The 22,992-nt window shown below is 37.8% G+C and overlaps 1 protein-coding gene and 1 long non-coding RNA gene across 4 annotated transcripts in view; one reads left to right on the forward strand and one right to left on the reverse strand.

Moving 5' to 3' along the window:
• Window positions 1-16,398, forward strand: part of LOC129721545 (protein sprouty) — a 69,967-nt gene extending 53,569 nt beyond the window's left edge. Inside the window, exons 2-4 of the transcript XR_008727426.1 lie at window positions 8,772-8,928; window positions 13,842-13,868; window positions 16,118-16,398. The gene's annotated coding sequence lies outside the window, so the exon portion shown is untranslated. The remainder of the gene's footprint in view (window positions 1-8,771; window positions 8,929-13,841; window positions 13,869-16,117) is intronic.
• LOC129721551 (uncharacterized) lies at window positions 4,846-22,592 on the reverse strand. Of its 3 annotated transcripts, none has more exons than XR_008727428.1 (7): window positions 9,296-22,592; window positions 7,790-9,209; window positions 6,699-7,724; window positions 6,481-6,632; window positions 6,048-6,186; window positions 5,913-5,992; window positions 4,846-5,857 (listed from the first exon to the last, which is right to left on the reverse strand). It is a non-coding gene; the product is annotated as an uncharacterized LOC129721551 (long non-coding RNA). The 3 variants fall into 3 exon arrangements; XR_008727429.1 differs by having other exon boundaries at window positions 7,790-8,145; window positions 8,745-22,592; XR_008727427.1 differs by having other exon boundaries at window positions 7,790-22,592.
• Between the last annotated feature and the right edge of the window lie 400 nt (window positions 22,593-22,992).

Here is a 22,992-nt window from a genome sequence, read left to right on the forward strand (position 1 = left end):
AACAGGATGAGAGTTTTCACAGGTTTGCGTAACAACATACGCCCAAATCGAATAACCCAATGGGTTACGGTCCGGAACTCTAGGCAATGAATTTTTCGACCAAAACTTTAAGTTTTACATCTTACTTACTTTACTTTACTTTATTTTTACGGCGACAAACCGATTATCAATTCAATGCCGAATCCAGAATACGTCGCCATGTCACACGGTCTTGGACTGCTATCCTCCAATCTCCTTTAACACCTGTTTCGAGGGCATCCTCGTTGACAGCATACATCCAACGAATGCGGAGCTTACCTCGAAGTCGACGACCTCTCTCGGGAGTTCTGCTGAATATACTCTTCACTGGTCGTTCTTTCGGCATTCTAGCTACATGCACAGCCCACTGCAACTTCATGGTTCTTGCGTCTGCGCCAAATACCATTTTCTAGTTTGCCGCCAAGGATTGAACGCAAACTCCTACGCTCAAAAACACAAAGAGCTCGCCGATTGGGGGACCCTGCTTCATAGCCATAGAGGGCCACGGGGAGGATTAGTGTTTTGTAGAGTGCAAGTTTAGTACGGGTTTGCAGACTGCAGGACCTCCACCTTTTTATCCCACAGCTAACCTCGTTGCCACATGTCACTAATGTACCCAGAAAAAAAAAATCGTCGACTACTTCAAAAGTGTCCTCATCTACCGCCGACTAAGCACCAACATCCGTCAGACCACAACACTCTCTACTAGCCACCATGTATTTCGTTTTGGCAGAGTTAATGACGAGCCCTATTCTCGCACCTTCCCTCCTGAGAGGTCGGAAGGCCTCTTTCACTGCTTTACAGTTGATACCAATAATGTCGATATCGTCCGTAAAACCTAGAAGCACGTGAGACTTTGTAATGAAATGCGAAAATTACATCGGCAATGGGCAAGTTTCTTTGGCGAGGCATGGTGGCCCGCGTCCCAATGATACAGCTAGCTCGTAGCATAGAAAACGGTGGCCTAAAACTACAATTACCGGCATTGGAATGCAAAGCACTCGCTATCAACCGACACCTGCAGGAGATCGATTCACTCCCCTTCTACAGATCCCTTCTCTTCAACGCAAATCCGCGCCTAACGATACCAACGGATCTTCCGGATCTTAGGCAAATACAGTCGAACCTGAGACTGATTCCGGACCAAATTCAACAAAGTCTCTCCACCGGCCACATTCATCAGCACTATCAGTGAAACAGACGTTCCTAGGGTGGAACAAAAATATCCAGACAATAGATGGCCCCGCGTCTGGCGGAATATAGCAACGAGAAAGCTAACGTCAGCACAGCGAACACAACTTTACCTGATAGTCAACGAGAAAGTCGAGCATCGCAAACTGCTATTCGTGATTCAGCGAGTGGACAATGAAAACTGTACACATTGTGGAAGCAGAAATGTAGAAACCTTGATGCACAAATTCAGTGAATGTGATCGCGTCCGGCCGGCATGGACTAACTTACGGCAAAGAATAGCAGCAATCTTGGGTGGCTGGAGACACCTTAGCTTCATTGATTTAGTCAAACCTGCTCTAACAGGAATAAGTGAAAGGCAGAGAGTGAAAATATTAAAAATTTTTGCAGAATACATATGCTTTATAAACCAGTGTAATGGTAGAGTTGACACCTCAGGATTAGATTTTCATCTTGATTTAGTGAACTAAAGATTAAAAAAATGTTTTTATGTACATAAACGACCTGACAAATAAAATAATTTTACAATAAAAAAAAAAATGATGGGGGCGCTTCTTTGCACGCCAGCCCTCCGTATGGCACCCTCCAATGCGATGTTGAACAATAAGTTTGACAGCCCGTCTCCCTGCTTCAAACCATCTAGAGTCACGAAGGAATCCGATACATCACCGACTATCCTGATGCATGATGTAGAGCCTTCAAGGGTGGCTCGTATCAGCCTAATTAGATTTGTTGGGAAACCATGTTCGAGCATAATTCGCCATAACTCATTTCTCTTTACTGTATCGTACGCTGCCCTGAATCCAATGAGCGTATGGTGCGTCTGCAGGTTGAATTCTCGAAATTCATCGAGGATCTGATGCAGAGTGAACATTTGGTCCGTAGTGGAGCGTCCCCCTCGAAAACCACCTTGGTAATCGCCAACAAAGGTCTCCGACAACGGCCTCAGTCTATGGAACAGAATACGGGAGAAAATTTTTTAAACGTTGTTGAGAAGGGTTGTGCCCCGATAATTACTACAGGCCCTTCATGTAGATCGGACATATGAGACCCTGTCCGAGGGTAAGTCTTCAACGGACCACACTCTCAGCATGATCCGGTGTAAAGCACGACACAGCTGTTCGCTCCCGATTTTGAAGAGTTCGGTTGGCAGCTGCCTTGCATTTCTTTAGCTATTTCACTGCTCTTTTCACCTCGTCGATGGATGGTGAGTTCACAGATTTACCACCATCCTCAATCACCATCCTGCTCCTTTCAACTACGCTGTTTTCTTCACCATTCAACAGCACACTGAAGTGCTCCTTCCAACGCTTGGCCATCTCCGTTCTTTCAGTAACCATGTTCCTCTCTCTATCACTGCACAAGACAGGAGCTGCCACGTTTCGGTTACTGGTCCATTAATCTTCTTGTAGAAGCTTCTCGCACCGTTCGTGGAAAAGCAGCCTTTCGCTTCCGCAAGAATACGTTTCCAGTGCTGTCATTTTTTAACCGTTGGACCACCATGCCAAACATTATGAAATTAACCGGATGTGAAACAAACTAATTTGTTCAGCTGCAGGACACAGCATCAATGCTAACAGGATTATATTTTTTCCAACTTAAACAAAACAAGCACTTTCTCCGAGAGCCACTCGTAGCTCCTTTACTCGCTTCGTAAAAAAGCGGAGTCTCACTCTAGCTGGAAGATGCGTGAAGTCTTCTATGATGATTTTTCGCATTGATTTTACAGAAATGCTGGCTTCCTCGGCATTTTTTCTAATACACTGTAAACAGAAATAAGTCATTAGTTACACAAATTAACCCAATTTTAAAGTTCGAACACTTTCAGAGACATTTTTTCCTCCCGCACACTGTTTATGTATAAAAAATCTGCAAAATTGCCGAGATATTGAACCTACCGGGCACCCCTCGCCTCCCATTCCGTAGGGATGGGAGCGTTTCGCGCAAATTTGTTCAAAAACACAAATCTTCAATAATTGTTTTCAAGCCCAAAAAACAATAGAAACTGTTGATAATAATACATTCTAGTAGTTACCATATGACATTGTTTTTGAACCATTTCTCAAAGCTCTGAAAATATATTTTTTCACCTTTGGGCCCACTGTAGTGTAAAACGACCAGTTAAAAACTCGGTTGTAGAAAGTCGAGAAATTTTTTTTTCATCATTTTTTTTTCTGATTAGATCAATACAAGCCCGCATCATGGAAAATACGTTGGAGAAAAATAGGGTCTAGGTCCGGTCCATAATGGGTTTTAACATTTTTTTTCACTTGACGATTTTGAGAGTACAAAATTCAGTTTGCTTCTAATAAATCGCTCGAGCTGGTGCCCTATGCATGCATCAACGGGGTGCAATCAATCGATCAAAATTTTACACACGTAATTTTATTGATTTTCGAGGAAATCATCTTGCAATGTTTGGGCCAAAATTCGAGCACGGAGTTTCACCTTTATCTGATAAAAATAGTAACCCTCATTACGAATACTCTATGTTACACATAAGATCAACAACCCAGAAATGATTCCTGACCAATTGAATTCTTTCCATGGTTCTGCATCGTACAAACCAAACATTTTCCATTTTACCATTATAAATTATGTACACGGTGTTCAACCCGTTGGCCTGTTGAACACCTTTAAATTTACTGTTACTATCCGAATGACATCAAGCGAGTCATAATTATGTGGTAACGGCCGGCTGCCATAGTCTGTGAGTGCAAGTGAGATAAAATATAAGTACACCGTAACAAATGAAGCAACAAATGAGATAATAAAAAAATGCCGGTTAAGTTTTTTTCTGTCTGCGGATTGCAACACCTTCCAAAGATCCAGGCAGCAAAGGCCAATAATCGATCGATTTTTTCGTGTTTTTACGCGAACTGATTATGGCGATGATGGTATTAGTGGACTACTCGCTACTGGTTTCTTTTTTTGAACGATCAGGACCCACCGCAAGACCTCCGTGTGGCTCGACGCCAAGCAGATTATACTTAGTCCTCGGAATATCGACTGCGCTGCGAATGATGGCAAGATACGATGCGTGAATGCTTGGCTCGCTTTGCACGATGACGATGATGACAGTGGCAATGACTGCACAATGATTGCGCTGACGATCTTCTCTTAATACCTTCACACAGAAAAAAAACATGGTAATTTTTACTATTTTAGGGGTCAGCATGAGCAGATTTGATCGGTGGTTTTCAACCGACTATTTTATATGGTATAGATAACAATTCTGTGGTTATTACAACAATACCAAGACCAAAAATCGAATGGTGAAATCGACCATGTATGATTAAGATGACAATGTTTTTTTTTATACTTTAAAACTGTCATAATGACCATGTTTAGTTATAATGAACCATCTACCTAATTGTTCGTACGACAAGAGAATAGTCATTTTCAGATACCAACATGAGAATTTGTTGCTTCAACCATGTATTTGTTGTTTGAACCAAATCAAGCAGTCGGTTGAAAACCACCGATCCAATCGAGTCAAGCTGACCCCCAGAATGGTAGAAATGACTGTTTCTACCATTTTGGAGATAACTCAACAATTTATTTTGTTTTTCCTCCTCGTTGAGGACATGTTAAGTTCTTGTCATCACACTGATTTGAATAACGCTGATCGAAGTGTATAATATATAAAATATTGTATTCTGAACTTAGAATTAAACTGAATTGTTTTTGTTATGTTTATATAGTTCCCTTATAGTTTCCTATGACAGACGTGATATATTTCTGTTATTTTTTTTGGAATTTTGGACAACCATGACCTTAAAAAAGTGAAAGCTCTAAAATGTAGTAAAGCGGGCAATGTATGTAGTTTTTCGAGAATGTGAAAATGAACGAGAATAGAAGGTGTGACTTTTAGTCTTAGAAAATTTTACTGCAGTTCATCGTGGCATGCTGGGATACGGGAACACAATAGTAGAGGGTGATTCGACTTTGGCTCAGAATGAGTTATATCTTTCCCAGTAGTTTAATTGGCCAAAACACCTTGCCGGAGACAACGGAGATTGCGGGTTCACACCTTCTATTCTCGTTCATTTTCGCATTTTCGAAAAACTACATACATTGTCCGCTTTACTAAACTTTAAAAAATGTAAGTCATATGACAAAAATGAGATTAGTTCGTAAAGTCCAAAATGTAGACTATCAAAAAACTATAACCTGGTGACTAGGCACTATTTCGTCCTGACCGCTCTATGTTATAGATTATTTGGCAGTCTACTGTTTAGCGCTCTCGCTAATTGTTTATGCTTTTTACGTTATAGTTCATACTATATGAAAGAATTGTTTCTTATATTCCATAAAAACTATGACATAGAAATCTATCACGTCTGCCAGAGGAAACTATGCCACTGTGCATCGTGTGGCAGCACTTTTAGTTGAAATGTACAATGTCCCTAGTTTTTATGCTTAGTTTTATTATAACTATAACTAACTTTATAACTAATCTGTAGTTCGAATTAGAGATGTCAAGGTTGGAAGCGATTCAAGCATTGGTGTCGGATTTCGGTACCATATCAGCAGATGTGCCTTCAGTTATTTCTACCTCAACAAAACGCAAAATGCTGTCAGCTTAGTCTGGGATGGTTTATTACGAGCCACGCCAAACACGTTTGGATTCCCAACACCCGGTTTCCTAAAAGTAGAAATTCAATGAGTGGCAATTACTACTTGTCACTCTTACACATTACCTTTAGGTGTACTAAAAGTATGTTTATACCACTACACTTCATTAGAGTTTCCGATGTTCTTTTGCTCTCAGTATCTGAAACTGTGAACATATACCTGTGAAAAAATACCTGATTCATTTTCACAACCGTGAATACCGTGAATGATATCCGAACGTTCTGTACGATTCGCGAGAACGAGTCGGTAGGCCGTATGTCTCCAGGACACTTATAAGATTATCGAATACATGCTCGGTGGAAGATGTCTGCGTGGTTTACTGTATGATGCTTTTGGAATCTTTCGGTTAATGGACAATATATATAATAAAAAAAAAACTATTTCAGTGCAATTCAAAATAAATAAACCTGAATAGGATTACAGCAATTTTTTTTAAAGTATCGATATAAATAAGAGAGATTTTAAATTTAACAGAAAAGATTGAGAAATATATAACTCCGAAAAGATAATCATAAATATTTTGATATGAAATAAGATTATGACATAGAAATGGTTGATAAAAATAAACGGATTGTATTGAGGGATTTCATGCAAACTTGTCTATGCAGTTAAATTTAACAATTTTAAACATACCATTACTCCGTAAAGCTTGAGGCATACTGAAACTGATTCCAACGTTCTGCAGACAGAGATCGTGGTTGTTCATAATTTTTGTCGTAATTTTGTAAAACTTATTTGTCAACATTGGTTGGTTGTTTAGTTTGGTCTGTGATCCAAGATGAAGCCTGGAGAAAAAAATTGGCTTATTCTTCCGTTTGGTACATGCATAGTAGTTTAATAATCCCACTTACGTTGGAATGATATAGCACGAACTGATGACCGATATTTTCTCCTAACAGTCACGATGCGGATTGAAGTGTTCGAATACTCGCTGAATGTTCAGTTTTTCGCGCAGCGAAAGAATGGCCTTGGTTCGGGCCGATCCCATTTGCACTTCCAAGCGGAAAATATGTACGTTAACATTCTCAATAAACTGATAGCGTTCTCCACTAAATAGTATACGGTAGCATTTATTGGGCTCTAGTATGAATTCTTCTATTGGCTTCGGCTGTACCTGTCCAGCTTCGCTTTCCTCTAACACATATTCACCATACTGAGTTGCTGGCACTCGACTCGAACTTGACTTCAGATCTGTTAACAAAACGGAAAAGTTTCCAACTTCAAAGAAACTTCTACGACGGAACGAACGTACAGTTGGAGATGCAGTTTTTCGTCGTTCCTCAACTGTCGTTTATCGAAACTTATTTTGCATTCTATAAGGTCGTGCAACCGATCTATGTCATGTTTTATGGGATTATTGAAAGAGGACAATGCGGTTTGACTACTCGACACCGAGACACGTTGTGGAATGCTTCGCAGAGGTTTTCCATTACCAGAATGCGATCAGTTTTTTCCATTTCAATTTGCGGCGATAACGCCTCAATGCTGCATGCCACAAAATCGGGCATCGGGATGCGGAAAGATATGCAGACCGCAATGTTTTCAACAGAACTTTGGCGAATATCGTGTACCTTTCGTTCACCCGTCAGACAGCATGAGCGAGTAGAGCGTAAGCGCTTTCGAGTGATCTCCACTTGTCAGATATCCGTCAGCCATATTGATTGCCTGCGTCTTGTAAAAGCGTAGACATTTGTAAACTTTATACTGAGCCATAGCCTGTCCTAGTAGGGTGATGATAGATGCCGAATGTTTGTGGGTTTTCTCTATCTCGTGTACCAGGTAGATAACTTGTTGCTTGGTGACAGGTTCACCTGTTTTCGTGACTCGTTACCGAAAAAGTGACTGTACAGCATCACGTTAGAATTTGTGGAAGAAGCCTGCAGGTGTGAATCAACAAATTATTGAAGAAATAATTTCAGTACTCAACCATCTGCTAACTTACCTGCCCAGCGCCACCGGTTTGAGTCTCGCTCGGGGTCAGTGCGGAACATTGAAAAACGCCTCCTTGGCTTGCCTACATATTCGACCGCCTCGTGGAAGTAAATACCAGGATGTTGGGTTTGTAGTGACGCCAGCCCGTTCTTGACTGCGTCGCAAAACAACCCACCGGAGGCACTGTACTGCACAGTCAGCCAGACGTAGTGCTCGAAGAGCAGCTTCTTGGAACTGGTTCGGTTGCGATATTTGACGACGTGGTTTTTGAAGCTATTGAATCTCCTTTGAGTTTGGAAAATAGGCGACAAATTTTGAAGCTCACGAAACCAGCTATGGTTTTGACTTCGAGGCAGTTGGTGTCTACTAGAGATGCACCGAATATCAGCAAAAAATGGATTTTGCCGAATATTCGGCTCACCGAATAGTATGTTACATTAGAAATAATATAGAAGTGCAGTGCATAAAGTTTTATGAACGGGGGTAAACGAGAACTGAGGATATGACTCAGGTTCATATAGGAATTTACCACATTCAGACGGAACACGAACCGCAAACTCCACTCATGGTTCATGTCCGGTCTGGATGAGGTATATTTTTTTTGAGCCAAATTCACATTTTCAGTTCTCGTTCTTTCTACGCATTGCATAAAATTGCATGCACTGCATACTTTGCAAAAGCACTTAAAATGTAATCCTACACAAAATTTGCAATTATGCTCACGAACCATAATCTCAAGAACATTTATTTTTTTGTTGACAAGTCGAAAAGCACAAAATTAGGTGCGCCACGGATCAGGGTACTCCATTCAATAAGCGCAAAATTAATTATTTCGAACAATTTTAAATTATTTTCTTACATGAACAGTCAATAAGCGAAAATAACAATTTAAACATCAAACATAACCATTTGCTTATTTAGTTATTATACGATCAACAATGTGTTCAACCGAATATTCGTCTCACCGAATTTGCTTCATTATTTGATTACAGTAAGACTGAGCATGTTCCAGGAAGGCGGATTGCAGTCTTAGTATGCGATTCATTATATGATCGTTGTGAGGAAGCACGAAGAGCATTTTTGCGGTAATCTCACCGGTGCTGGTCAAGTGGGATGCCCTCTCGGAAGCAACAAAATCATCTCCTTGAGGTATGCTAGCACCTTTTTGAATTAAAACTACCGCTAGCCGTATATAGTTTCTCTACGCCTGATTAATCGAAGCACACTGCAACTGCTTCTCACATCCCTGTAGATCGTTCCATTCTTGATCCCGAACCAGGGCTACGACTGCCGGCAAAACATGCAAATGTTTCAGCATTCAGTTTTGTTTTAAGATTCCTTTTTGGTAATACCATTCGTAGGATTGGTGTTTTGGTTTTGATACAGCAAATTCATAACTGGGTGTAAGAAGCTTATATTCTATAGATTCGCTAGAATTAAAAAAAAAACAAAAACGACTAATTTTATAGTGCACATCCAAGCCGGATAGCCCAACTAGTGGCTGAGCGGTGGTTACCAGCTCTGATGGTTGAACGCTGGCAGCCGTCATTCTCCTGCACTACTCGGGCCTTGTTCGAACAATTTCGTTAAATCCCGGCACGGTTCCTTATCAGTAGGTTTCGTTACCAGCCTTGCCCGAAAGCAAAAGATTTCACTTCTGTTTTTTCATTTTTTTTTTCACTCACAAACATCGGCGCTTTCGCTGTGGGCCTGGTAAACCTAATCTTATGCCCACAGCAGGGATTATATTTTGTCTAATGACAGACACTAAGAAATGACCGATAAGGAGAAAATTGTTCTCGATTTCGAGCAACTACGAGATGATGCAAAATTTTTGCAGACAACGTTTTGACAGTTTCAGATTACGGTGTCAGAATATATTGCAGCTCGAAAAATATTACACGTTTGTTCGCATGACTACATGATTAGGTAAATTTAACCGGTAAACTAGTTCTATTGCAAATATCGATAGTTTTGATCACCAGATAAAACATGGTCGCTATGACCACTGCGATTGGGTTTTTTTGACAATGTAAATGGTTACTGCTCTTTAACTGTCATGGTATTTTCAACCATGAACTATTTCAAGGTGACAATTATTATGGTAATAACTACAAAATTCTGTGATTGTTGCGATAACCATGGGTGTAAGGTCAATACTAACATTTTATTTTTCTCTGTGTTTGCATTGCCTTTTCATTTTTTTACTTCATTCTTCTATGGTGTTCCCTGGACTCAACAATGGCCACCACTATTTCTTCTTCTTCTTCTTCTTTAAGCAAAACAAAACGCGTAACGCGGTAGCTTATATTTGATGTTTTCTTGAAGCAGTTCGTATGAAAAAAAAAAACGACGATCGCGGGCTCATGCAGCTTCGGATGATTGGTAAGGGCGCAAACGGTAGGTACGGCTGAAAGGAAATAATTCGATCGATCCAACTAGCAGAGCTTTTACACGGTAAATTCGCAATGGAGTTATTTGTGTAAGGTGCTATATATCTACATATTTTCGTTGGTAGGAGGAAACGCTTGCCAACATAGGGATTACATTATTAAGAAAGTTAATTTTTGTCTCTCAGGAAGTTCGGCATCATAAGGATGTAAAATGAAAATCTAAAAACGGAAATAGTGGAAAATATGTCCAATTTTGAATGCTGATAACTCGGTTGTTTTCAATGGTTTTTCTTCGTTCTTGCAGCAGTCGATTGGAAACCAAATGCCTAAAATTGATTTTGATTTTTCGAAATATTGTACTATTGAAAATGGTCAAGCGTTGTCAAACGCAAAATTCGACCTCTGATTGGTGGCTTAACCCTCTAGTGCCCAAGTTAATTTCTAGACGGGCTACGGACAAATCACTATGAATCATTATAAACATTTTTTAAGTATTTATTGAAGCAGTATTTATTGAAGGCGGCATCGGGCACAAGAGGGTTAATGCTTACTTTCCCAAGTACGGTCGACAGAATTATAAAGCAAATCGGGAATGTACTATTTGGCCTATATAAAAGCCTGCATCAGTGTAAATTAGTCATATTAGTTCTGGACAGCGACTACGACAGTCTTTACTTAACAGCAGCAGCATGATATCTTAATTGGGTTGTATAGCTATACTGCCGTGATATAACATTATGACGTACATCTGTTTGATCAGTTTTGCAATACAGCCCAAAATCAAACGGGATATTTGTCCCTTTTGTATTGAAATGGTGCATACGTCATTTTGTTTTCTTGGACGCAACGTCCAACGTACGAACAAGTAACAACTAAAAAAAAGATACCAAAAGATGGGTCTTCGAATAACGAACAAATTGGCATAAGAACCCCATATTTTAAAAAAATGGCGCTTACGTAATTACGTCTGCGAGATTACGGCAGTATATCAGTTTTTATATCATCTAAAAGAGCTGCATTTCCTAAGCAAAAAATGATTTTCAAATATTTTCTATTGTTGTCCTTCAATTATTAAATCACGAATTAAAACTACTCGAAATTTACTCGAAATCGCCACAATGACAGTTCACCCATGTACCAACTAACATTGTAGCGATTTCGAGCGATTTTTATTCTTCATTTAAAAATCGAAGGACAATGATATAAAACTATGAAAAATCACGTTTTGCTCAGAAAATTACACTTTTTTAGTTGATATATAAAAATCAGAAATCCGTGAATAGCTAAACAACCCAATTGATTCCAGGATGAACAGTATTTTGATAAAAAAATTGATTACCAAAAACGCATTCGTCTCCTTAAAAAAACTGAACATAATCAAACGACCAGGGCAAAAAATAATCATTTCAATGGGTAATATTTGTAGTAAAAAACGTAGCTCTTTGCGATCAGATTTTGATTTTAACGACAGTTTTCTCAGTCATTTCACTTCTTACAGGTGAAACGACTGGGTCTGATTTCAAGCAGTTTCAAAAGTTTTTGAAACCATGTCGGCAGTCAAATTGACTGTCTGCGAAATTTATGAACAATCGGATCAAGTTCGAAAACAGACACAGTCGGTTTTTTACCTGACAAGATAAAAAAAAAAAATTACAAGAATTCTGTTAATGTACATGATAGCAAACAATATGTACGTGAAAAAAATTATTCTGGATACTGTGAAAATAACAACAGAAACAAAAAATAATCACCATGTTGCTTTTAAAAACGAAATTATATAGGTAGTTTCTCGACGTAGAATAACAGATAGCAAACGAGTTACATCAATGCATAAAACTCCTTTCATTAGGTGCCGTTGACCCAGAGTTCCTGGAAACTTTCACCCAAAAAATTCTCATTTACGCATCTAAAATTATTTTTATCATTCATCGTTATTTTCCGAAAAAATATTAGTACACTTTTTGTTTGTTACGAACTTGAAGCTTATTTTACAAGTCAATTACAAGAAACGTAAAATCGTTGTCCATAGGACGATGTGGAGGCTGTGTTATTGCCATCAGAAAAAAAGTCTGCACTAACAGGACAACGGGTGGAAGGGAAAGAATTAAGAAAGAGGCTATGAAACAGAGAAGCAAAAAAGTTGTTTACCTCTCATCTTGATGTCGAGCATGTTAGGCGTTCCGTGGGCTTGGAAAGCTGCCTCGAGCGCGTGCAGTGCTGCCGAGGCGCGGAGCGCAAAAGAAGAAGAACGTAGACGCGCGCGCAGGAGAACTGGTCTGGTCGTTACTGCTGACTGTTAGCGCGGATTCACGCGTGGACCGGACCGGTTGTTGAGGATTCAACTACGCGCGAGGTTAACTCCATCGATCCGACAGCTCTGAATAGCACGACAGACCAGGCCGGACTCTGGCCAATTCCGTGCCACACAGCCTACGAACAAATGAACGGAAGAAGTGTTTTTCTTTTCGCTCCGTGTTGCGGTTTATAGTGCTAAGGCCGCCGTCACTATTCCCTTCTTTTGAAACGAACGACCGTTTTAAAATGGATTTATGCGTGGCGAATAGGTATTTCTTTACTCTTGTCTTTTGAAACCTCTTCCACACTACCGAAACGCTTGAGAACCGATGGACTCTGGGACTTACATTATTACCTTCTCACATCGCGTCAGATTCGCGTTTCACCGTTAGTCTAGCCTTTGAAACTATGGAGGTAGAAGTTTGTAGATAATGTCAAATACTACACTCTGCTGCAGGCATCGTAGCCCTGCTGCATTAGTTGCAAAGGAACATGTAGTTATAAGCTTGTAATTGTAAAAATAATTTAATATTGTGAATAAAGTCAATGCACGAATCATTGAAAATATTATCCAATGAGTTAAAATGTTACTTATGTTTCTTTGAGTGGTGTACACGTTTACGAAACTTTCTAATTTCAGTGAACCTAGTGACAATTTTATCGATTTAGTCCAGTTTAAGAACATTTTACGTCTGCAAATAACAATTTGTATATTTTCCTGTCAGACAAACAGATGTGCCACTCGACGATGATCTCATCGACCCAAAAAATAACAATTATTTTAAAATTTTGCTTAGTGGGCAATTATGCCGCTAGTGTCGCTATAAGCAAGTTATAATGCCGCTGGTGTTGATATAAGCAAGCGTGCACAGAAATCTATATTCTATTTTTTGAACTCCTAAACCACCATCACCTTTTGTATGCATGGCTATGATCACTACATACTGCATAAATCAATTTTCTGTTACAAAAACTCGAATGAACATCTGAGAAAAATTAATCATGTTTTACATTACACTTTAAAAGTTTAATTTTGTGAGGATTGCACAAAAATTTCAACAAGATTGACACATTCTGTCGTGGCAATTTCATTGCTGGATCGCTGTTCGTTTCACTTGGTTAATTTGTGTTTCTTCATCGCATTCCGATTTCTTCAGTTCACTTTTTCAGATTGTAATATTTTTATTACTTATGTTTTTGAAGGTGTTTTTTCATACAGATATTTCTAGAGCATAATTCAAATTTCCAGAGTTTGCCTTCCAACTAGGTGAAGAGCCTGATTTTTTTTAAACATCATAAACTAGTAAATTCCAAATATTACCAATTAATAGAATTCCAAAATTTTTGAATATTAAGTTTTTTATATTTTTTCAGCGCATCAGTTAATATCCTGCGATTTTTGTAAGTACTCCCACTAATTCTATAGATTACTCGCGGCCTGACGTTTTGTTTGCCTATATTTCGTATTAAATATAAAAGCAAATATATGGTATATGGTTTTTCATTAAGTATTTGGTACTTTGCAGATTAGTTTTCTTTAGAATACTTAGTTTTTTGGAGATCAATATGCGGGAATTCACTGAAAATTTTGCGCATATTGAATATTTGATCATATTGCAAATGATCATCATTTTTTGTAGTTAGTTTTTTTGTCAAAATCGATAATAAACTTTTTGTCAAATTTCACAATGAATGTCATACCAATCAGAATTATCAAGAAGAACATTTTCAAACACGACTATTTTTTGCTGATTTCTCGTAATTTTTTTGCTGTGTGAACTCATCACTGCGAACAGTGACATTTGATCCATTGTGACATTGCCCAGGTGTTTTCTGTACTCCGCACTTCATAGGGGAACTGCTCCATTATTCATCTCATTAAGCCGATATTCACGAAGAATGCACGGATTAAACACCAAATTTTCACGAAATCATTGAACAAATAAGCTAAATATGCTTACGTACTCTTATGGAATCGTTTAGCATTGTATATTTAGTGAAATTAGCTGGATTTATCCTGAATTTTGTAAAACAAACCATTTTTCACAACGCTTCCATATCCATTTCAAAACTTGAATCACTGCTCAATTATTCATATCACGATGCCCCCATATTCAACACACTGTTAATCATGAATGAATCACATTACAATGAATGAACGTAGCCGCAGCCCGTCGTAGTAGTTACCTAGATATCCGCTGCAGTTGTTTACGTGCAAAATAGGTAACCCTGAGCGGGGGCCTAGTGTGGTTAGTAACGTCTCCGCCAACCACGCTCGACGCCTGGGTTCGAATCCCACCGCCGACATAGGTGTCGATGGTTGTGAGGTGGCGTGATCCACTCACAACCAACCCAGCTGGTCTAGATTCAATCCTAGCCGACAACGGGAGATTTTCTGAAGCGAAAAATCTCTGGGATCACGCCTTCCATCGCATGAGGAAGTAAAGCCGTTGGAGCCGGTTCGTTAATAAACGGGTCGTAAGTTAGGGTCCTGAGTGTGGAGTCGTCTTCCTGGGCGTCGGTGATTGGCCATAACAGTGGCGGAACTAGACCGACGGAAAATAAGCGAGATTAAAATAGGTAACCTAGGTAACCACAACAGTGCTGTAGATTTATGTCCATTATGTCGGAATAATTCAACATTTTCAGTATGATTTTTTCGTATTAACAGAAACTGATTTGGCAACTCTTGATTTTCTTCAACGCAGTGAAAACAGATGAGAATACATACAGTTGAAACTTACGAATTGTAGAAATTGATCTCATATATTTCTGCTAATTCAAGCTTGTTTTAGGAAATTTGAGGTGAACATTTCAAAGATTAAAGTATTTTTAGTGTAGTGAGTGATTTTGTTTAGTGATTAAAATAAAAAGTGGTCCGCTAGTGATGAAAAAAACATTGGTTGGCTGCTGAACGAGTCCCGTTGTAGCCGTATAGAACAATGCGCGGATTTTGTTTTCTGAGGTAGGGTAACTGCTCCTATATTCATCTCAGTACCTATACCTATATTCATCTCATCACGCCTTTTTGATCAGTTTATCGTCAAATTTAACCATATTTTCAACGTTAAACTTTCAGCCACTTGAGAAAATCGAGAAGCAAATAGATTTTCATTTAAAAAATTTGTAGAAATTTGACGGTAAATTGGACAAATGAGAGAAATAAGATGAATATAGGTGCACCAAGCTGTTGAGATGAAAAATGGAGCGATTACCCTAGGTGATTGAATTAAATGAGTTTTCAAGTGCAGATGCCCGACTATAATATCAAATTCAGTGCTTTTAAGTGAGTTTTTGAGGATTATACTTTATGAGGAATCTAAAGTGAACTAAGAAGAATCCATTCCATGGATTAGCAGATTGGTTCAAGAAGAAAATATGTGTTTTTTCCTGTTTTCAATTGTGTTTACATGTTGAATGAGATGAATATACGGGCTGAGATGAATAATGGAGCAGTTCCCCTATTTTCGGCAGTATCACTATTGAAGTAAACGATACGCTTTTCATACATATCCGTACTTGTGTGTGAGAGTTTACCCTTCCGTTTCAAGCTTAATGCTCTACTATACCGAGCCTCTTACTTTCCTACCAATATTGCTATATTACAATTCCTTGGAGTGAGACTACACCTAACGTTCCTCTTTGGCCAGGTTAATTCTAAGAGGGACCTATTATGTCAAGATGAAGAAGCCTTATCGAAACCTCGTTTCCCGTGCCACTATCGCCAATTACAATTCCCTGGAAAGGATTAATATTCCTCAGAACAGTTTTATTTTAAGAAAGACTTATTTTGTCAAGAGGGAGGAGTCTTAACGAAACCTCGTTCCTCCTATCAACACCGCGTCACAATCACAATTACGTGAGAAGGGAGGACTTTATGCTTCACCTCTGGTAAGTTTTATTCCAAAAGTCGCAATAGAAAATAAAGAATCTGTGGTGTGTATCGAAGAACTCTATTCGATTGAAAAGAATTTCCCTTTTTTTTTTTAATTTTTCCATGGGTAACCTAACAAAATATATGAAAGTTGAAAACGACTCTCTAACGTAAGATATATAGAAATTTCTCAAAGTAGGTCTACGGTTATTAAAATGAGCATATCAAAAAATTATCTATCTTTTTTCCTAAACTGAACGTTTCTGGGAACAGTATTCCATGTATTTTTTTCATTGTGGGCTCGTTGATGATTTTTTTGGGATTTACACTTGTTTTTACTTTCTCTGCTTGGTTTGATATTTTCTAGTTATTCAATTGTTTGTTTACTTGATATCTTTTCATTTTTATTCCTATTCCTATTCTTACAACCCTGAAGCATACATTTTTATTTATGAACGTTCAAATAAAAAAAAATCCGAACATGAGAGTACAAAAGCACACATTATGCGCAATATTTTATAAGTGGTAATTAGTGTCACGCCGATACACGCCGTCGCCGCCGCCGTCGATAAAATTCAACGGCGTCCCGCCGGCGCGCCGATCGCCGCCGAGGTAAAATGTTTTCTACGCCGCCGCCGCCGATAATATGGTCGGCGCACAGGTCTAGCTACCAGCCATCCTATGCCCAGAAACCGTAAAGTACCCATTTTGTGCGCGAATTTGTATAATAACGGGAGACAACTAAAATAATAACGAGTGACAACTAAAAAGTTTGAATTTTTGATACAAGCACGCTCAGAGAGGAATGAGAGTAAATGTATGCGCTCTCCTCTTTATGCCAGTATTTTTCGTTGTTTTTTATGAATGATCTTTAATATGCAATACAGTTTGTTTCAATTGTGCGTATAGTTGATGAGTACCCCTAATGAGAGTTTGAAGTTTGTTTTAGGAGGTAAAAACTGATTCCTTTTCGCCGGGATGGAGTTAACTTAATTTTAATCATCTCAGTGCTCTAGTTTTTATAATTCTCGACTGCGAGCATTCTGTCGATCCCAGTGATGCAAAAGTTTAGGACATTGATACCTACACTATCCATGATTAAAAAATGGTGTAATATGCCATTTTTATTAAAAATGAGAAAACAGTTTCTCGTGATAGTAAACATCGTTTTTATAGAAGCCGTTTGCAAAAAAAAATACATGTGTAGAGGCAGTACATGCGGGTAAAAATACATGTGTAGAGACACGATTTATGATAATAACCATAATAATTGAGAAGTTGGCTAATATCTAAAGCCTGTAGTACACTCTTTGTCTAATGGTCAAATATTTGACCTTCTAACATAATGGTCAAATTTATTTGACATCATGGTTGTTGTTTGCCCGTGTTTGACCCATGTTAAAATTGGATAGTGACAAACAATTATCTTTGACCAAATTTTTATCTGTCAAAAAGTGCCAAATATTTGACGATTGGTCAAAGAGTGTAATACAGGCTTAAGAGTTGTTGTTATTGTCAGGCTCGTATTCCACAGACAGCACACATTCACCACTAATGCTTCTGGGAGTCGTTCGAGGGCGCCTCATTACTTGACGTTCGCAAAGTATATGAGAAGATCGGACACTTTTGTATCTTGTTCTTTTTCATCTTTGCTAATATTCAAGATATTTTCTACCCGCATGTACACCAACCAGTGTGTTGTGGCCTGGGGGTTACGGGCGTCAGGTGGGCGATCGGAAGGTTCTTGCATCGAATTTTGCTTTTTTTACGACAACTTTTTTGCTGCGACAAGATTTTTTTTCGGACCGCCAAGCTTATGTTGATGATTCTATGATCAGAACTAGTGACTGTTTCCTTTTGTTATGAATATTTACATTCTTAGACATGCTACTCAGCTATTTGATTATAAGATAATATAAATGTGACCATTCAGATTTTTTTTAGGATTTGATGAGAGATAACAAAAAGTGAACTTGAAGTCCATTATGAATTATTAATGTAATTGTTATTGTCATAGTTATTCAAATTACAGTTGAAATGGTCATAAAAGATCTTATCGTCGTGCTCATCCTTACTTGTTATTCCATACTGCTTCAAATAGTTTGAAGTCATTTTAATCACAAGCTGAGCACGAAATTATTCTCAAAGTATGCACATTAGCACTTTCTTTGTACTTATAGTTGGAGAAAACGACTTTTGCGTTTGAAATACTTGCCGGATGGAACTCAGCTGCAGAATACATTAAAAAAGCTGTTGTGGACGTTCAAAGCGTTTTTAGCAACAAAACCATTCCCCCTCTTCAAGTATGGGCAGTACATAACTTATCATATAATTCGTTCACACTACAGCGGATATCATGTGATATCGTCAATCTTGATACCATACATGATACACCAAGTTTCTCATTCAACTAGATGTTTAGATATTGACATCAAGAAACGCGATATCACCAACCCGGTGCACAGTGGGGTGACTCCATACAAAGGCTGGCCAAGCAAAAGAAGTCTCGATAAATGCGACAAAAACTTGGTATTTACATAATTTTGGGGCGCTGAATACGAATTTGGTATCCATTTTTTGTTTGGGGCCGTTTATAAAGTACGAAACCCAATTTTTAATATTTTTTGGAACTTTTTTCCTTTTTTATAAAATTGTATGATCTTTGACCACAAGTAGTGCCACCAGGCGTCCTCCCCATTAAAAAAATACGTAATTTATGGACGACCCTTCGAACATAACAAATTTTGCCAAAATATATATATTTTTTAAATAAACTAAAACAACATAAGTAATACAAACTATTTACAAATTGAAAAAGTCATCATCATCATCAACATCATCATCTTCCGCTGTGATCGCTTAAATCTTGTGTTGAATTGTTTCCAGAAAATTTGTAGTTCATTAAACTTATCAGCAGAAAAAATGTCTTTCGCTGCAATTTTCATTTCTTCTAGTGATTTTCGACGTTTCATTGTTTCATATATATGTTATCTTCCTAATCCGGTTTCTATGGTTGAAAGAGGACATTCAAATACATGTATAACACCATGAATTGACAACTTACTAGACATTGAAATAGGTGGTGCCGCTGAAGTTGAAAGGCTCCATAATAAAATTCATCAAATTTATGAATTCGAAAACCAAGACACTGGAATGACACAACGTTCTAAATGAATACGAAAAAATGCGGAGGGCGACGATTGTTCTTTGTTTTTTTCTCATAACGCAAAATATGTGCTCTACTTTTGTATGCAAACAAGTGCGAAGCAAAAGCAATCTTCAAACGAGCTATTGTTAGCCGGAGTTTGATGGTATGGATTTGCTGCTAGCATTTGACACTTCAATCAGTTTAGCGAATTTGATGTTCATAAATTGAACAGGGCTGAATGTTTTTAATATTGTTTTAAATGTGCAGAAAGTGATAAAGTTTGACATAATTAAAATTTCATAGATTTGTTTACTGTTTTCTTGTTTAGCACTTATTTTATAACTTTCATTGATAAATTTTGTGATTTTTGCCCAAATTTATATTTTATCCTTACGGATTGAGTACGATATCATAAATTTTCATTAATGGAGTATCATGGTTATGATTGAAATTAATCCTGGATGAAATTTCAACTTCAAAACACAAAAACTAAAAAAATCTGCTATCGCTTTTTTCACTAAAGTGACAATTTGCGCAGTTTTGCGCTACAGCGGACAGTATGCATTTGAAAGCTTACGTTTTTACCTAAATTTTGAATGTAGTCACAACCGTGGCAAACTGCGGCAACTAAACTTTTATGCTACTTTTCTACAAAAAATCACGTTTTTTTTTTAATTTTTCTTAGTGTCAGGCCTACTATAACCAAATTTTACAATATCTAATGAAAAGGGTTTGTTTTGCACAATATTTACAACAACTTTTCCATTGACGTCAAAAAAATCCAAGCTATCATTGAAGCTACAGAGCGTTTCAAAGTAATGTACTTTTTTCGTAAAAAAAGACAAAAAACGTCAGTTCGCTAAGCTTTGAAAAGTCATAAAACATTCAGATTTCATGATATTGCGCTCAAATTTTGGATTAAGACACTTGAATGTTAAAGCAATAAAGGAAAAACAATATGATACAGCTAACGAAAAAAAAATTTTTTGGCTGATGGCCAGCGATTCCCCACTGTGCGGTGGCATCGGCCTTGCTTCCTGAAGCTGCCGTGAAAGACAGTGGCGCTAGTCTCATTTATGTTTTTGAAGGTTTGTTCACACAGCAGAGTAAGCGTGACGAGCGAAGCATAATATATGTTGTACAGAGTTATGCGCTTGAATCATTTTAAATATTAAAAAATAGCTTGGCTTGGCTTTGTAAATGTTTAAAACTAGCATTGATACGCTTTCTCTTTTACACATACATTGAGATCGTATTCCTTAAGTCATCGCATGTTTGCCAGCTAACTGCAAGAAACACCGCCATTCGCAAACGGCAAGAACAAACGTTGTGTACATTCTATAACAATGCAACGCCTTTTTTTTTTTTTTGTTTCATCAAGTAAAGCACTCACGTTATGTGCAATAAATATATCATGCGAAAACATCACGTAAGTACACTGCCACTGAACACCGACACTGTGTGCACGTATGAACAATGCTTTTGTTCTTGTTTCGATGAATCAGCTGTCAAATTGCATGTAAAATTGATCCAGTGATCCAGCTAATGCTGGCTCCACTTGTTTTGTACGTAAACGTCAGTGATGCCACCGGGTTGGATATCACATGATATCCGCTTTACAGTTTGTTAAAAAATTTATATAAATCAGATATGTAAACTTAGCGTTTTTTTTGTGTATTTTTTATGGTTATTCTAAATCTACTATAACAACTTTCGCGCGATAAATGCACGCTACTGCCTAATTCTTTACCTTACCTTACCTAATCTAATGATTATAACCATCACGGTAAGAAAAAGATCGTATGCGATTGGTCCATCCAACAGAAAATGACTCGTTGCCTTGGAATGTCAAAAATGTAAAACGATCTACGAAAACAGAAAACTTCAGCAATAGAAATTCTCAAACTCAACCATTATATAATAAATAAGCGGATTCCTCCACCCATGATTTACGAGCATGAATTATCAGTAATCAGAGAGCGGACGACTGCGGTACCGTACAAACCTGTTGAAAACTTTAGCTGCTCAGCATTTGTTACTCATGAGGCGGATATCAGTTTCAAAATTAAACTAAAAACTTTATGATCAGTTTCCTGAAAAATTCTAAAATGGTAACCTGATGTAGCTGTTGAAATTTTTATCGCGTTATCTTGGTGTTTATGTGAAACGCTAACGGACTAACATATTCACATGAACAAAACATCTTCAATTAGAAACCGTTTGTTTGTCTCTAAAAGAAGATGTTTTGTCTGTGCAGAAGCTATGTTGTTGTGTCTTTTCTAAAGTTCCGTGTTTCTATGATATACAAATATATGATGAATGTATCTTCAACAACAGAGAAATAAGCAGACGATTGTTTTCGGCATAGTTTTTTTTGAGACAACATTATGTACAGCTTCGCTTAAGACAACTTTTCTCAAAAGTGTGAGACTGAAAACCACTATCGGCACAGTTCCGCACTAAAACTTGTTATCATTTTTTGAGTCTTTTTGTATTAAATATATTGTGAAGACAGTATGTCAATAAAACATGTACCGTTGTGCGGGGCTTTTTTTATATGCAAGGCTTCTTTGGACACTTCAATTTTATAATGTTTTTATCCAAAATACATTTGAAACTTATACATTATATTCTACATTTTGATGAAATAATGTTTTTTGCATAATTTTGCATTTGCCTTTTTTTTAAATCACTCGTCCGTACTGAACTTAACAGTAAAGCTTTAATAGCTGTGCGACAGTTAATCATAACTACTAAAACTTTTGTTTCAAAACCGTTGTCGTTGCAGGCCATTCATTTCAGTGAGATTGTGAGTTGAATATTTTTTTTACAAAAATATTGGATGCGATAAATTTTTTGTCAGCCATATTGCAAGGTTGTGTGTGTTAATATGGTACGAAACTACCGAAAGGCCAGTAATTATCGGAAATATATTATTGTTTCAGGCATACATTAAAGACCCAGCTTTTGTAGAAAATTAAATTTAACTTAATAATTTGGTAAAATGCATTTTTGTGCGAAATTATATCGATTTTTTAAAGTGATACGGATAAGGTATAAGGGGATAAAGGGATAAGGGGCCGTCCACGTTCCACGTGGACAGAAAAATCATCATTTTAGACCTCCCCCCCATCCCCGTCCCACCTCGTAGACAACCGTGGACATTAATTAAGCCACCCCCTCCCCCTCATTGTCCACGTGGACATTTTTAACAAAAAACTTTTGTTTCTGTGGTTTATTTAGTGATTTAACACAAAAAATGTCAGCAAAGAATAACAAAAATGATTTCCGATTTAGTTTCAAACAACCAGGCCAGACCAGAAAAACAACACAATGGACTCCAAAGGCGCCTTTGATTATAGTGACGCATCATACAATTTATTGGGCCATTTTTTGAGTACCTAGTTAGTTCTGTGGGAGTTTCCCGAAAATATTTTACGATTTCTGAATTGACGAGTGGGTGCATAAAAATTTAATTGCAATAATAATTTAGAAGATTGCAG

This window comes from Wyeomyia smithii, chromosome 2 (genome assembly GCF_029784165.1).
Source record: "Wyeomyia smithii strain HCP4-BCI-WySm-NY-G18 chromosome 2, ASM2978416v1, whole genome shotgun sequence".
NCBI classification, from domain to species: Eukaryota; Metazoa; Arthropoda; class Insecta; order Diptera; family Culicidae; genus Wyeomyia; species Wyeomyia smithii.